A 15,189-nucleotide genomic window follows, 5' to 3' on the forward strand; every position below is an offset into this window, starting at 1 on the left:
TTAAGGTTTCATATCATTTCCTTTGAAGAAAATTTCACATTACCCCTTCTATAAGTATATGTAGCAGTGGGAAAGAGAGGATCGAAAACTGTGGCAAATGTGAATATATCATGCAGATGGTGACATGGGGAGAAACTGTGTGAAACTATGTCTTTTCCTGCCATTTCAAAATTTCCTTTCCTAGGTGAGTTTGTGCCTGGACTTCCGTACTTCCTGCAGATGCTTGGCATTTGATCAAAAATATGTTCCAGGAATAAGGGTATAGTTTTTATATCTCCCATCTGTGAAGAAACAAGTTCTATTAGCTACATGAATGTTTACTGATCTTCAGATTAATTCATCTTTAAGCCATTTGATTTATCTTTGTTTAATTTTGAGAGATGGTTTCTTATAGAGACTAGGCTGTCCTCAACCTCCCAGAGATCTACTTGCTTCTATGTCCCTAATGCTGGGATTAAACGAGTGTGCCACCACAGCATGCTGATTTGTCTCTTAAGAAGTTTTAATTAAATATAAATACAACTTATAGTTATATATCATATTTAATGGAGAGAATTTTTAATTATTATATGCAAACTCCAGCCTGGATGCAAGTGGTCCAGCTTGTGGCCCACACTATTATGGCTTCTGGCAACACTAATGGCAGTCAGCAGGTTGATAAAAGGGCACAAAAAAATCAGAAGGTTATAAAGATGTAGTACTTCCAGTAGATGTTGGAGAGTAAGTATGGAGAGGTTTGATATGAACAAAATTTTATCGTTGCCTGGTGGTGGTAGTGGTACAGGCCTTTAATATCAGCATTTGGGGTGCAGAGGCAAGTGGATCTCTAAGTTCAGTTCGAGGCCTACCGCTTTACAAAAGCTACACAAAGAAACCATGTTCCAAAAGGCCAAATAATAATAGTAATAATAATAATAATAACTTTATCCATGTATACCATACTCAAATGATAAATAAAATGTTTCATATACTCCAATTTCATAATGAACTTAAAGATAACATTTTCTCTTAATACTGTGGAATTTTACCATCAATGTGATCATAAGAGAAAGGAGACATTTCTAGGACTTAAAGTTTTTATTTTCTACTAAATGAAATTAAAATTTATTTATTAGTTTGTGTATAGAGACACATGTCTTTAATTCCAGGACTCAGACAGGTGTATCTCTATGAATTCGATAAAAGCTTGAGCTATATAATGGATTTCAAGCCAAATGGGGTTAATATAAAACTATTTCTCTTTTAATGCATTTACTAGGGCTTCAAAAAGAAGCATTCCTTTTCTTTTAATTATACACACTAACATATGAAGTATACATAAGAATGACAATATTATAGTATATATGAAGTGAGACAGTTCTGAAAACAGCAAAATGTCTCAGTTAGAACTTGCACATGCTTTGCAAATCTGGTGACTCGAGTTCAAATTCCTTGAACCCATGTAAAAACTGAAGGAGTTAAACTACTTCATAAATGTGTCTACCAACCTTCTCCTTCGTGCCATGCCTAAGAATGCAGGCCCAAACACATCACACATAAACACAAGTGTGCACACACAGAAAGAGAGACACCGAACACAAACCATATTAAATAAAATATAAAAATTAATTTATTAATTCTTTGATAATTTTAAACAACTTAACTTGATCATATTTCCTTCCACAACACTCCTTTCTGTCGGTCTGTCTGTCCAACTATCTATCTATCTATCTATCTATCTATCTATCTATCTATCTATCTCCCTCTGCATTAAATCTCTCCAGTCCAGTTTGTATTGGCTAAGAACTCTTGGATTTGGAGCCTGTCAAAAAGTGTGGTTTCTATACCAGAGCTCACATTGTGAAAGATAACTGTCACTGCCTTTCTAAGTACTTGTCATATGACTATAGCTCCACAAATAAGGATGTGACAACAGCCAACGTCCTCTGTAACCATCCATGCTGGGATTTTGTCGGACTTGAGTGTGTGCCCATTTTGATCATACATTCATAATCCTTAAGAGTTTAAGTATGCATCTACTTTATTGTGATACACATTTGTAGATAACTTGAAGTCACCCATTGTATACTTCTGCTGCTGTCTTTCCACAGTATCGTTTTGGAATACCCCTTGTGGGAGAGATGTAATACAAACCTCACATTTTTGGAATGAGCTCTACTCTCTACATGTTGACTGGTTGTTGATTTCTGAGGTATTTGTCATCTACTTCAAGAAGAAGCATCTGTTTTTAGATTGAAAAATATTCTGAGCAATACATCATTACTAAGCATTTCACAGCTATGTCTACTGAGCAGAATGATAGTTTTTGCTGTTTTGGCCTATGACAAGTCTAGCCACACAATCTTAGCCACTTTAACATATGGTTCTAGGTTATGGAGCATGTCTTAAATTCAGTTAGAAAGTAAATGGTTACCCCCAATAAATTTATACCAATATTGTACCAGTACATATACTTTTGTACCAGTGAACATATTTTTCCAAGAAGGGTGAGACTGATGATTACTTTTGGGTTATGATATCATGCTAATAGCTTCCCACATCTTGAAAGTTAACCAATAAGGATGAATCTTCCAGGCCAGTACCCACTTAAGTTTTTCATGTTTAGACTGAAGGATGTGGAGTCATCAGCAACACAGCCTTGATAGCAAATTCTGGAAGTGAATCAAAAATACTTGAAATGCCTTGTAATGTATATGTGGACTCTGGGTCTATTGGCCAAAATTCAAAACTATGTATTCACAAGCAAATTTATGATGATTAATACTTCAGCTGTGAGTATAAAATGTATTTTAAAATTGTGTTTTTATTTAATAAAGAATAATGAGCTATTTATTTCCTTTTCTTCATTTTAACTTCCAAACCCAGATCTTCAAAAAACACTTTCCATGTGGGAGAAATTCAACAGAAGCAAAAAAAAAAAAAAAAAAAAAAAAAAAATGTATTTTTTTAGCCATTTAGAATGATACTGTTTTCTGAAGTATTGCAATAAGATGGACACTTTCTCCCCACAAAGTCAATTGAAAGTTCAGAGAGTTGTTTACTTGAATTCCACAGGGTTGAACAATGGCAGATCTTCAAATATGTATTAAAATAATGATAAACCCTTCAATCACTCGGCACAATCTCCTCATAGTAATTCCCCTTAGTGGGTCATTACAGCAGATAATGGAAGCATTTGTAATCTCTAGATACAATTGGGCTAAATGAAATTAGATTCTCAATTTCCTTCATATGAGAATATTTCATAATGTTGCCAGCATTTATTGAGCAATAAACTGAGGGGTTGACATTGTACAAAGAGACAGATACAGAGAGTGATCTCATCCCCTTGAACACTGACTGTAGAAGGTTTGTTCTTAAATTAAATATTTATGCAAACTGTAAATTCAAGTGGGGGGCAGCCAACGCTGAAAGAGTTTACTAGTAACTCTCCCCCGAGGCCTGTGCATCTATATTAAATATATAGAAGGATATAGAAAATGTCTGTCCATTCAGCTATCTTCATGTAGTGATTCTACTGGGATACATGTGTAGCAGAAAAAGAAATATGGTGTAGTTGATGGACAAAGAAAGAAAGGGCAGAAAGCCAGCATGTTACCCAAATTTGTACACAGGGTATGGCTATGGGAATCACAAAATTTGCAGCCCTTTAAAGAATAACTAAATATCCTTGAAACTTTCTATAGGGTTAGTAAAAGCAATGCTTTCTTAAAATTTCAATTTAACTTTATGAAGTTTCATACATTTATACAATTAATGTTAGCCCTTGTTAGACTTCATTCACATCCCTCGTTTCAGGTACTCACTCTCCTGCTGTAGTATTTCTTTCCAGGCCCATCCTCCTTCTAGTTATGGGTTCAAGTCTAGTTTCTTAAAGAAGGTGAGTCATGGGTCAAACATTGATACATTGTAAAATTCAGAAAGATAGAAATTATTTGAGTAAAAGACATCAAATATGAAAGTGGAGGGGGAAATCCTGTGTGTGGAAATCTCTAAGCCAGAAGGGAAAGGGGAACGAAAATAGTATGGGTGGATAATGCTCATCCCAGAATCAATGGAAACCTAAATGAAGCATCAATACCAGGCATGGGATGCCTACCTAAGAGTTGTTGGACACCTCATGTTCTTGTTCATTCCCCTGCTCCCCTCTATCTCTCTTTGCAGTCTCTCCCCTCTCCCTTCCCACTCTCCCCATGCTCCTGATTTACTCAAGAGATCTAAGGACAGACATTGGCGGGGGGGAATTGAGCACAAAGTCCCACATTTAACCAAGAAGTTATTTGCCATTAGCTGCTGCTGCCAGAGGAAAACACAATTTTCTTCAGTGCAGTGACACTGAGTATGTATACTATCCATGCTCCAGGTCAGGGTTTGTTACTTATACTACTTTTTATGTAACCTATAGTTCAGAAAATAAAGTTATATTTTTCCCTGAGAATCCTAGTAGAAAGGTTTATATTTGTGATCAACAACAACAAGAAAATAATCCCATCAGTGTCTAAAAACTATCTTCATTATGAGGTTAGTTTCTATACTAATTTGTATTAAAAGGCACAGGGAAGGAAATAGTTGACTAATTGTTAAATTAAATATAGTTAAATGTTAGTTTAAGAGTGTGCAGGCTAATATTTTCAGAAATGTTGAAAATAAAGGATTTTGTGGGGAACAATTTTTCAAGTAGCACTATGTACTATAATTATTAAGTACATAAAAAAATGATAATAATTCAAGGAATGTACTCAGTATGAAGTTCTCAACAAGCTTAATATTGTTTAACAGTAGGTCTTACCATCAATCAAAGTAACATTAATCAAAAAAATAAGCTTATGTGAAGTGACATAATCCTGCCAAAAATAGAAATAGTTAGGAGATAGAACTGAAGGAAATACACACACACACACACACACACACACACACACACACACACACACACACACACACACACACAAAGACCAGTGTTCCCTGGGTGTTTTAGATTTTTTTTTTGTATTTTATTTTGTTTATTCATTTTACATACCAAACACAGTTCCTCTTCTCACCCCCCCCCCCGCCTCATTCCCACCTTGTCTAAATCTACCCAATCTACTCTTCAGAAAGGGTAAGGCAACAAAGGGTAGTCAATAAAGCCTGGCACATTCAATTGATGTATGACCAAGACCTCCCACACCATGTCAAGACTGAGAAAAGCATCCTACCATATGGAATGGGCTTCCAAAAAGCAAACTCATGCTCTAAGCATAGATTCTGGTTGCACTGCCAGGAGTCCCAGAAACAGACCAGGCTACAAAATTGTACCTACATGTGGAGGGCCTGGATTGATCGCATGCAGGCTCTTAGCTTTCAATCTAGAGTCTCTGAGATCCCACAAGTTCAGGTAAACTGTTTCTATGTATTTCTTGGTCATGACCTTGACCCTCTTTCTTTTATAACCACCCCCCCTCCATCTCTTCAACTGGACTGTTGAGAACTTGGCCTGGTGCTTGGATGTGGACCTCTGTATCTGCTTCCATCAGTTACTGTATGTAGCTCCTATGATGACAGCTATGGCAATCACCAATCTGATACAGGGCAAGGCCAGATTAGGCACCATTTCCACTATTGCTAGGAGTCTTAGCTGGTGTCATATTTGTCGATTCCTTAGAATTTTCCTAGCATCAAGTTTCTCCCTAGCCCTGTGATGGCTCCTCAATCTAAGAATATTTAAAGATAATATAGTACATTTACACAGTGGAGTATTACTCATCTGTGAAAAATAATGAGATCACGAAATTTGCAGGCTAATGAATGGATCTAGAAAAATATCCTGTGTGAGGTAACGCAGACATAGATAAACAAACATGTTATGTACTACTCACTCATAAGTGCATACTAGATGTAAAGCAAAGGATAACCAGACCACAATCCACAGTTCCAGAGAAGCTAAGTAACAAGGAGGTCCCTAATAGGGACACATGGATTGCCCTGGGAAGGAGAAATAGATGAGATGTCTAGGGTAAACTGGGGTCAGAGGGAGAGGAAAATGGGAGGGTATGCGGCATGAAAGCATGAGGTAACAGGGTGGTTAAGTGGTGGTAGGATGGAGTAGGTAAGCAAGGAAAGAGATATTGCTATACATTTGTTTTTTTCTGAATAGTAACTTGTAAATGCCATGGTTAGTCCTTTAGCATTAGAAGTAAGACATAAAGCAGGGCATTGCACTATGAGAGTAGAAACTGTAAGAAGGTCATTTCTAAGGATTCAAGAACTAAGGGAATATCTGTGTGCCAGCAATGAATGCCTGGGTAATTATGTTCCAAAAATTAGCATTTATTATAGTAAAATAAGATATATAATGAAAGCAAGAAATAACCTATTATTCACAGAGAGATCTATCAAAGGGCATCATAAAAGAGAGTTAAACCTTTAAAAGTCACAAAGTAACAGTATATGAGGTCGATGAAATACTCCTGCGCATCTTTAGCAGGGGTTCAATAATTGCTGATTAATTTGTGTTTGGATCCTTATTATTCTGCTTTGGTCTTTGAGACAACAAGCATGCATTGAGTAACAGTTTGATGGGGGATTTATTTTACTACTAAACGATGTTGATAAGTACAGCTTGAAAGCTGCCCTCCTTTGCTGAGCTACTTGATGTCTCCGGTCATAATGAAATCTTTTTCTGACTTAGCAATGGGATATGGCCATGTATTTACTTACCCAAAACTCTTATGCAAAAATGTATTAAGACCATCTACTTACTCAATTGCTGATGAGAAGTGAGGAATGTAAGGGATTGGAAAAATATCTTGTGCACTGGAACAAAACCAATATGAACTTACATATCTAGGAGAGTTGGGACATAAACAAAATGGAATGCAAAAGGACCATCTCAAATATGACCGTCTACACCTCTCTACACAAAGACGACATGAACAAGGGAAAGCCTATGAGTCCTTAACCCTACACAAAGGACTGAGGCAATTAAGGAATTTTGAGAACAAGAGAAATGTTAAGATCAAGTGTACTGCACACCAACTGAACATTCAACACCAAATAATTAGCCCTGCAAGCCTACATACAACTAACATTATGCTGACTGTGCAGGTTATATTTAAGTATTTAGAATGCACACACACACACACACACACACACACACACACACACACGTTTCGGTGTCTGTGTTTTTGTGTGTGCATAAATACTTATATATAATATCTACATATTTCATATTATATCACAAAATGTATGTAAATATATTAGACAAATATATACATATACTTATATAAATGTATATATTTACATATATATATATATATATGTAACAACTACTTAAGAAAAGAGTGGAGGTGTATATAGAAGGTTTTGGAGAAAGGAAACAGAGAAGTCAATAAGGTAATTATCAAAAATTACGATAAAATTTCAAAAAGGCATGAGTGACATCGAACAAAGTAGGACAATGTTTTTCCAACACAGCATGAACAAGGATGATATGAGCATATATGTGAAATGCATTTGAGGTATACTAATAAAATCCTAGGTCCCTTCCATTATAGGCTAACTTGCTGGTGATATGGATCCCAAGCACTGATATTCAGAACTGTTGGAGGTAGAACATTAAAGGAGATTGCCAGTAACCATTGATCAACATTAGAAATAACACTACTTTTTCTGAAAGCTTGTGCTAAGATGAAACTTCTTTTTTAAAAAATATATTTGTCCAAAGACCTGAGAAAACTTTGCAGACATATTTTCCACACATAACAACTTTAGCTAGTTACTAAAGTAAAAAAAATAAAATAAAATAAAAATTAAAAAAAAAAAAAAAGCCTTTTCCATAGGAATGGGAGTCACATTTTGTTTAGTTATCTCATTGGCTTAAGTTCAATATGTATACTACTGAATGCCATAAGGTCATTTTTGTAGCTTTAAAGTGAGTGGTTAGTTTGTGGCTTATGGATGTTCTCCCTGTTGCCCTCCCTCTGTGAAAGAATTTAATATCTTAAAATATTTATTATGAAAATGTTTTGAATGTTTATAAAAGCAGTAAATTAAGAAAATTCAAATACATATTTTAACAACTGTAAACTGAGAAATGGATTTTATGCAAGAATATGTAGGTTTTATTATGTTCCCAGTGAATGATAATTTGTTTTCATATACTTAAATTAGTACTTAAAGTGAGATTCATCTACCCTGTAATTTATGAGAAATTATTTTTATCCTTAGTGGAGGTTTATAGTGAGTAAAATAGGGGTAACTATATAATCATATTGTTTTTCATAACCAATGTTTGCTCTGAGCAGACTGAACTTGCCATGTAATTACTGCATTGAATTTTTATGTATTTTTTATTTTTTATTTAAATTTCTTACCATTATTCCCTGTTCCCCCTACCAACCTGCATCCCAACCCTTTCTGCTCTCCAGGGAAGGTAAGGCCTTCCATGGGGAGGTTTCCCCCCATGGAGCAGGGCCCTGTCCCTGGCCCTGCCACCCCCTCCCCCATGTGTATAGGCTGAGGGAGTATCCCTTTATGTGAAATTGGCTTCCAAAGTCCATTCTCATACTTGGGAAAAATACTGATCCAAAACCAGAGGCTCCAAAGACTGCCCAGTCCTACCAAATAACACCACATTCAGGGAATCTGGATCAGTCCTATTCTGTTTTCCCAGCTCTCAGACTACAAGGTTGACCCCAACTAACAATCTAAGCAATAGTGGAGGGGCTACCTTAAATGCCCTTCCACAATAACGACATTAATGACTACATATATGCCATCCTGGAGCCTTCATCCAGTAGCTGATGGAAACAGAAGCAGATACCCACAGCTGAACACTGAGCCATACTCCTGGAATCCAGTTGCAGACAGGGAGGAGTGATGAGCATAGGGTTCATGACTAGGATGGAGAAACCCATAGAAACTGTTGGCATGAAAGGGGGAGGGGGTATGGCTAATGGACTCCAGTGTGATAGGCAGATGTTTATAAATGCACATATAAAACGTTTAACTTCCTCAGTAATCCTACTTATAATTTCTTATATAGTCTAGGGATCATGACACTTTCTTGGAAGATATATCTGTCTGTTATTATTTATCACTAGAAAAAAAAAATCAGCATTCGCCAGTCTCTTCTTAATTTCGCTTCTTTCTGTCATTCTTGTTTGCTTCATCTTATCTCAATTTTATTTTTACTTACATGAGATTAGCACTCCCCCATTATCATTGCTATCTTTTACTTTAAAAGTGAAAAAAAGTATAAAAAATATCTAGAAGTACCCACTCCTATTTCTTCCCTCACCACTTCCTTCTCTTCCATTCAATATTCTTAATAAATAAATGTATTTATTTATTTCATTTATTTTTATTTATTTTACATCCAACCTGCAGTTTACCCACTATCCTCTCCTCTGCAGTTTACCCTCTATCCTCTCCTCCTAGTCCATCTCACCCCTCATTTTCTCTGCAAACTTCATTTCTCTTCAGAAAAGGACAGGCAAGCAATGGATAGCAACAAAGCATGCCATAACAAGTTTCAGTAAGAATGAAAAACTCATTGAATTAATTCTTGGCAAGGCATCCCATTATGAGGAATTGGGTCCCCAAAGCCAGTAGAAGAGTAAACAGCCCCCCCTACTCCTACTATTAGGAGCCTCACAAGAGGACCATGCAACAACATCTGTCACATACATGAAAAGTGTCTAGGCCAGTCCCATGCAGGCTCCCTGGTTGTTGGTTCTGTCTTTATGAGCCTAGATCAGTGTGTAGACCAGAGATAAAGAATGGGAGGGAAGACACACTTGTTTGTCTACATTTGATTAGGTTGAATAAAATGCCTCTCTCTCCCTTTCTCTCTCTTTCTGTGTGTGTGTGTGCCTTTGTATCTGCGTCCATATGTGTGCACACATGTAGACACTCCATACCTATGTATAGTTTATCTCTAGTTCAATAAAACAATATTGTTTCCCTGCCTAAATTATAAATTGGCTTACAAGATTACATGAATTTCTCAACTATGCTCAGCTCTTCTCTGAGCTTCTCTTTTAAACCAGGACATAATAAATGTTACCTGCATTATCAATTCTAAAATGTGTTGCTTCTATCTGTAGAATTTCTTTAGTTGCTAGTATTGTTTCTTCATATAAAAATTTATTGCTGAAGTGTTGATCCTGTTCCTTTTGTCTCCTTAGGAAACTTCGAGTGTTGGGCTAAATGCTCCTTGGCTCTCAAACTATTATGCTTAAAAGTCCTTACTTACTTATGAATAGAGCCAGTGAGATTTATAGCTTTCTTCACTTACAAGTATTATTTGCTTTTAAATTAGAAATGCCATGCTCATTATTATAAACTGCCATTTTCTCTTACATAAAGTCATTTAGCTTATTGGAGAAAGTTTAAACGATGCTAGAATAAACGTCTAGATACCTGCTTACAGAAAATCATCTTCAATGTCTAATAATGATAATTTATATGGAAAGAAACTCTGTATTTTCCCTTCCCTAATATTTAACTTCCTTTTCCATATTTTGTAAAGAATAATGAATGATACATGGTGTAACAAACTAAACTGGTAATCTAGTATTAAGAAGAATATAAATGAAAACTACTTGATTTTTCTATATCTATAAATAAACCTTTTGCCAGTAGACTTACACTCCAGCCTTTCAGACTATTTTTAAAAATACTATTTAAAAATAATTTAGTAATGATTTCACATTTTTTAAGCATAAAACATAGCAAAAGCTATTCTTGGGGCACATATGAAAATCTAAAGCATTATATAAATCACAACTTATTTTCTGTTACAAATTCATTTTAGTGGATCTGTATTACCTCAATATTCTGAAACAGGTCATACATGACCTTCACTCCTTTGCAAAACAAGGACACATTCAAAGCATATATATATATATATATATATATATATATATATATATATATATATATCTCCATCCTGTTATATCCCATTTTTTAAACAGTGTTAATAATTGTGTCTTACAGACAGATAATGTATACATTCAGTGTACTAATATTTGGCTTCCTGATAAGTTTTGTTAGAAACATACTGATCTTCCTTACTCAAAAAAAGACTTGCCAGAGTCAAGAAAATTTTGTACCTTCTTGAGAAGAGAAATACTAATAACAGACTTATGTTAAAATGTATCCTTTTTATTACAACAAAATATCACTTTAAATTAAAAGAAGAAAATTTTTACATGTATAGTATTACAATAGTTATGACTTTTGAGTGAATGACATGGTTATAGTTTAATTTTCTTTTACTTGATTTTGTCATTTCTTCTAGTTATCAGATGGCATTTTAAAATTTCACCAGGCATAGCATGATTGGGTATTTTAAATAACTATTACCAAAGCTATGAATTTAATATTGCATGGTATTCTAGCTAAAGCAAAGTGCCACTCTGTGAATTGGCATTTCATTTTAAGATTGCTCTAAGTCTTCCATGTTGGCTGGTTGATAATGTGCAGTAATAGGTCCAGAAAACTAATTTGTGCCTAAGTGATAGCTAATACATCTTCCTCCCAGGTAGTATTTAACTTGATTAAAATGGACAGGTCAACATAAGGCATTTCATGTGGGAATTTCAAGCCCCATTGAAAGCCAATTGGGCAGGACAAAGCTTTTACAGAAAAAAGAAGTACACGGGTAGTCATTACAATTGTAACTACCTGTTACCAAAATTATATTTGTACCATTATTATTACAACCTGGAGAGTCCTGCTCACCGCTTTTCACCCAAGTTTTTCTTTACTGTTGACTGTGAGTTTGTCCCATTACACATGAGCAAATCACAAAATAAAATTCTGCTCATTGTGCCATATAATTTCCACATGTATGGGGTTTACTTTAGAGTTTCCTCAATGGATGAAAAGGTGAAAGCAATATCAAACCCTTCTACTTCATCATTTTTGACAGAAAGGAAAATATGTAAACAAATAATTATCATATATAATTTTGAGGTCAACGCCTGTGCTGATTAAGGACCATGACTTGTCTTATTGGAAAGGCAATCATTATTGGGAATGGCTTATCAGAAAATACTTATGTTCATTTTTTTAAATAATGTACTGTTGAAAAAGTAGATTTTCATTACCTGTACTACATCCTCATATTATCGCTTAATAACCTTTGATGGAAATATTCAAACCAAACATGTGTTTCCCTCTGAATAAATAAAAAATGTATGATACTACATTCATAGTGTATACTCATAAGTTATCTTTGGTTATGAAAATAGCATACCCCCAGTAGTGGAGAAGCACATTAAACTCCACTGTATGGTTCATTTTAACACCTGGCTCATCTATTCACTCTCTAGGGAAAAGTATTATGTGCGCCGTGATTTACTTTTCTTCTTGATTATATGTCATTAGAGTTAGCTAAGTGCTCTCCTGTGCAATACTCATAAACTAGAATTATTCTTAATAAGATAACTTTGCCAATCAATGAATCAGATTATATTAGATTTACAATATATGAAAATGTGTCTTATAAAAATAATATATTCTACCCCTTGCCCCTGTAACTGAAAGATTTATATTTCTCTCAGCATTGGTCAGACAGTTTTCTTAATGTCGAGATAATGCTCGATGTAGATACCCAGCAGGCAGTTCTCTGTGTATGTCAGAAAAGCTGGGGCTTCATGGTGAGTTCCAGGCCAACCAGGGAAAGATAGTGAGACCCTGTCTTAAAAGAACAAACACTTATAACTCCTTCAGGTGCAGAAAAGCAGTTCTGAGTAGTCAGTTAAAGGCTATGGATAGAGCATGTATATAATATATAACAATATTTACTTAAAAGCTGAGTGGTTGTGAAGAAAATGGGGAAGAAAGGATATGTGAAGCAGTGCTGTGAAATGCTAGTCTCTACAGATGATGTATCTAAGAAGTTTCAAAAACAAAAATACCTCCAAACTAGCATTGAGGGAAGATGTCTCCTGGTGTCCTGGCTTTAGCTAAGTAGCTACAAACAATTGACTGGGTGCCCATGTGAAGGAAGGTCACTTTTCTCTGAGCCTATGTCCACTCTCTAGTAGAGGATCCTGTAGCCATGTTCATCAGGGTATCACTAATCAGACTCAGCATGTTGCAAAAATGAAAACACGGACTTGTGAAGGAGCTGTACTGCAGCTGGTCATGGGTGTGGGAGTGACTTAGGGTATATTTGAGAATGAATTTGTAGTAGATATACACAAGTTGTATACATATATAGCATTTTCAAGGACAATATGATGTATAAATATATAGTATATATTTTATATACTATCTAGTGGAAGGTAACAAGATAATAATGCCTAACAAAAATGAAATATATATATATATGTGTATATATATATATATATGTATATATATATATATATATATATGGCATAATATAGTTGATGGTTAACATGAGAGAGGATGTGATTCTAAATAAAGTATTTTTTAATAAGTGAGGACAATCTCACATTTCTAATGAGTACACCGGCATTTACAGTTGAAGCACATAAGGAAATACTTTCTGCTAACCACACAAAAGTTGCTCTAGCCTTCATTGTCTCTCCTCTCACAGCATCCTTTCACAGTATCTTTCATCTGGGTCCAAACCCTCCACTTGCTGAAGCAACACAAATTAGTAGAAAACAGCCCCTGAAAAATTAGCGTTTCTGCATCGTGTTCTGATTATACGCTTTCCATGTTCTTTATTCTTTTCCTCAGCCACTCTTTCTCAACAGATATAATGCTCCACTACTGTACTGCTGCTCAAGCCCTTGAATGCCTCCCCTGACTTAATATGATTTTGCCACTATCCTAGTCTTTAACACTTGGAGAAGGGTATATGTAGTAAAGTAATTAGACAATGTAAATTGAAGTTAATATCTTTCAGTGTACCTTTAAATACTATTTTTTAGTTGTAAGATATTCCATAAATAGTCATTTTAAGGTCGTAATAACCAATATAAATTAGAATACAGAGCTTTTTCTGCCATATAATTATTGAATCATATATCTACACTTCTGATTTCATAAATAGACACCCATGATAGACACTGGATCCACTTAACAACTGACCTTGATTTTCAAGACAGTGTTATGTGGTTATTACCTCAGTTTCAAGAATTAGCCATAGAGAGTGCAGACAACCCAGTAATGTGGATTGATACACACAGAAAAGAGAAGGAGGAACTTGGAGATTTGAGGTCCTTTTGGGTTGGGATTATGTGGAGAGGCTCTCTCTCTTTCACTGGGTCTCTGGCTGTAAAGGAAGGTCAGCTGGTGGCTTCTTGGCCTCTCTGATCTAGCATCTTTTCACCCCAACATCTGATTCCTGAATCCTTATGGGTAAGTAGAAAAACTTAGATAAAAACCACATTTAGTAGCTATGGCTGTGGCTAAACTGGTGCCAGCAAGAAGGAAATCCCTCCGTGCTTTTCACTACCCACTTGTCCCATGAGCTGAGGAAAGTAGGCTAGCATAAGTTCAGGAAGCAAAAAGTCCAAGGTTAGTAGATATTATCTCTATACTTCCATACTGTGTTTTTTTAATTTAATTTATTATTTTACATGTCAATCACAGTTCCCTCTCCCTCCCTTCCTCCCTCCCTCCCTCTTACCCTCTGTGCCCCCTCACATGTACCCTGACCACCCTCTCCTCCCATCCCCCAACACAATTCCACATGTAGGGGAATGCCATCCAGGTAGGGTCATGTAGATCTGTCACATCATTTGAAATAGGGGATAGGACTTCTGTCCTGTCTCTAGGTGAAGGCAGTATCCCTCCAGAGAGGATGTGCTCACAATGTCCTTTTGTGCACGAGGAATACATCCTGATTCCACTATCTGAGGTCCCTTAGACCGCTCAGTCCTTCTGGCTGAGACCCATATACAGGGGACCTGAGTCAATCCCATGCTGGATTCCCAGCTATCAGTCTGGGGGCCCGTTAGCTCCTCCTTGTTCAGGTCAGCTCTCTCCATGTGTTTCTGCAGCCTGGTCTTTTCCTCTCTATCTGCATCTGGGTTCTAGTTAGACTCAGTGTTTAGGTATGGGTGATTGCTTCGATTTCCAAAAGGTATTAGATGAGGGCTCCATGAATAAGTTAGTTGTTGATCTCACTCTCCAGGAAGGGCATTTATGGTAGCCTTTCCATGGTTGCTCAAATTGTTAGTTGGCTGCACTCTTGTAGGTCTCTAGACCTTTCTTTAGATTCAGTTT

At 36.0% G+C, this 15,189-nt stretch overlaps 1 protein-coding gene across 1 annotated transcript in view; it reads left to right on the plus strand.

The window, feature by feature from the left end:
• Nucleotides 1–15,189, plus strand: part of Ncam2 (neural cell adhesion molecule 2) — a 343,990-nt gene that overhangs the window by 170,057 nt on the left and 158,744 nt on the right. The window lies entirely within an intron of this gene.

Source organism: Phodopus roborovskii, unplaced genomic scaffold, assembly GCF_943737965.1.
Source record: "Phodopus roborovskii unplaced genomic scaffold, PHOROB, whole genome shotgun sequence".
NCBI lineage: Eukaryota > Metazoa > Chordata > Mammalia > Rodentia > Cricetidae > Phodopus > Phodopus roborovskii.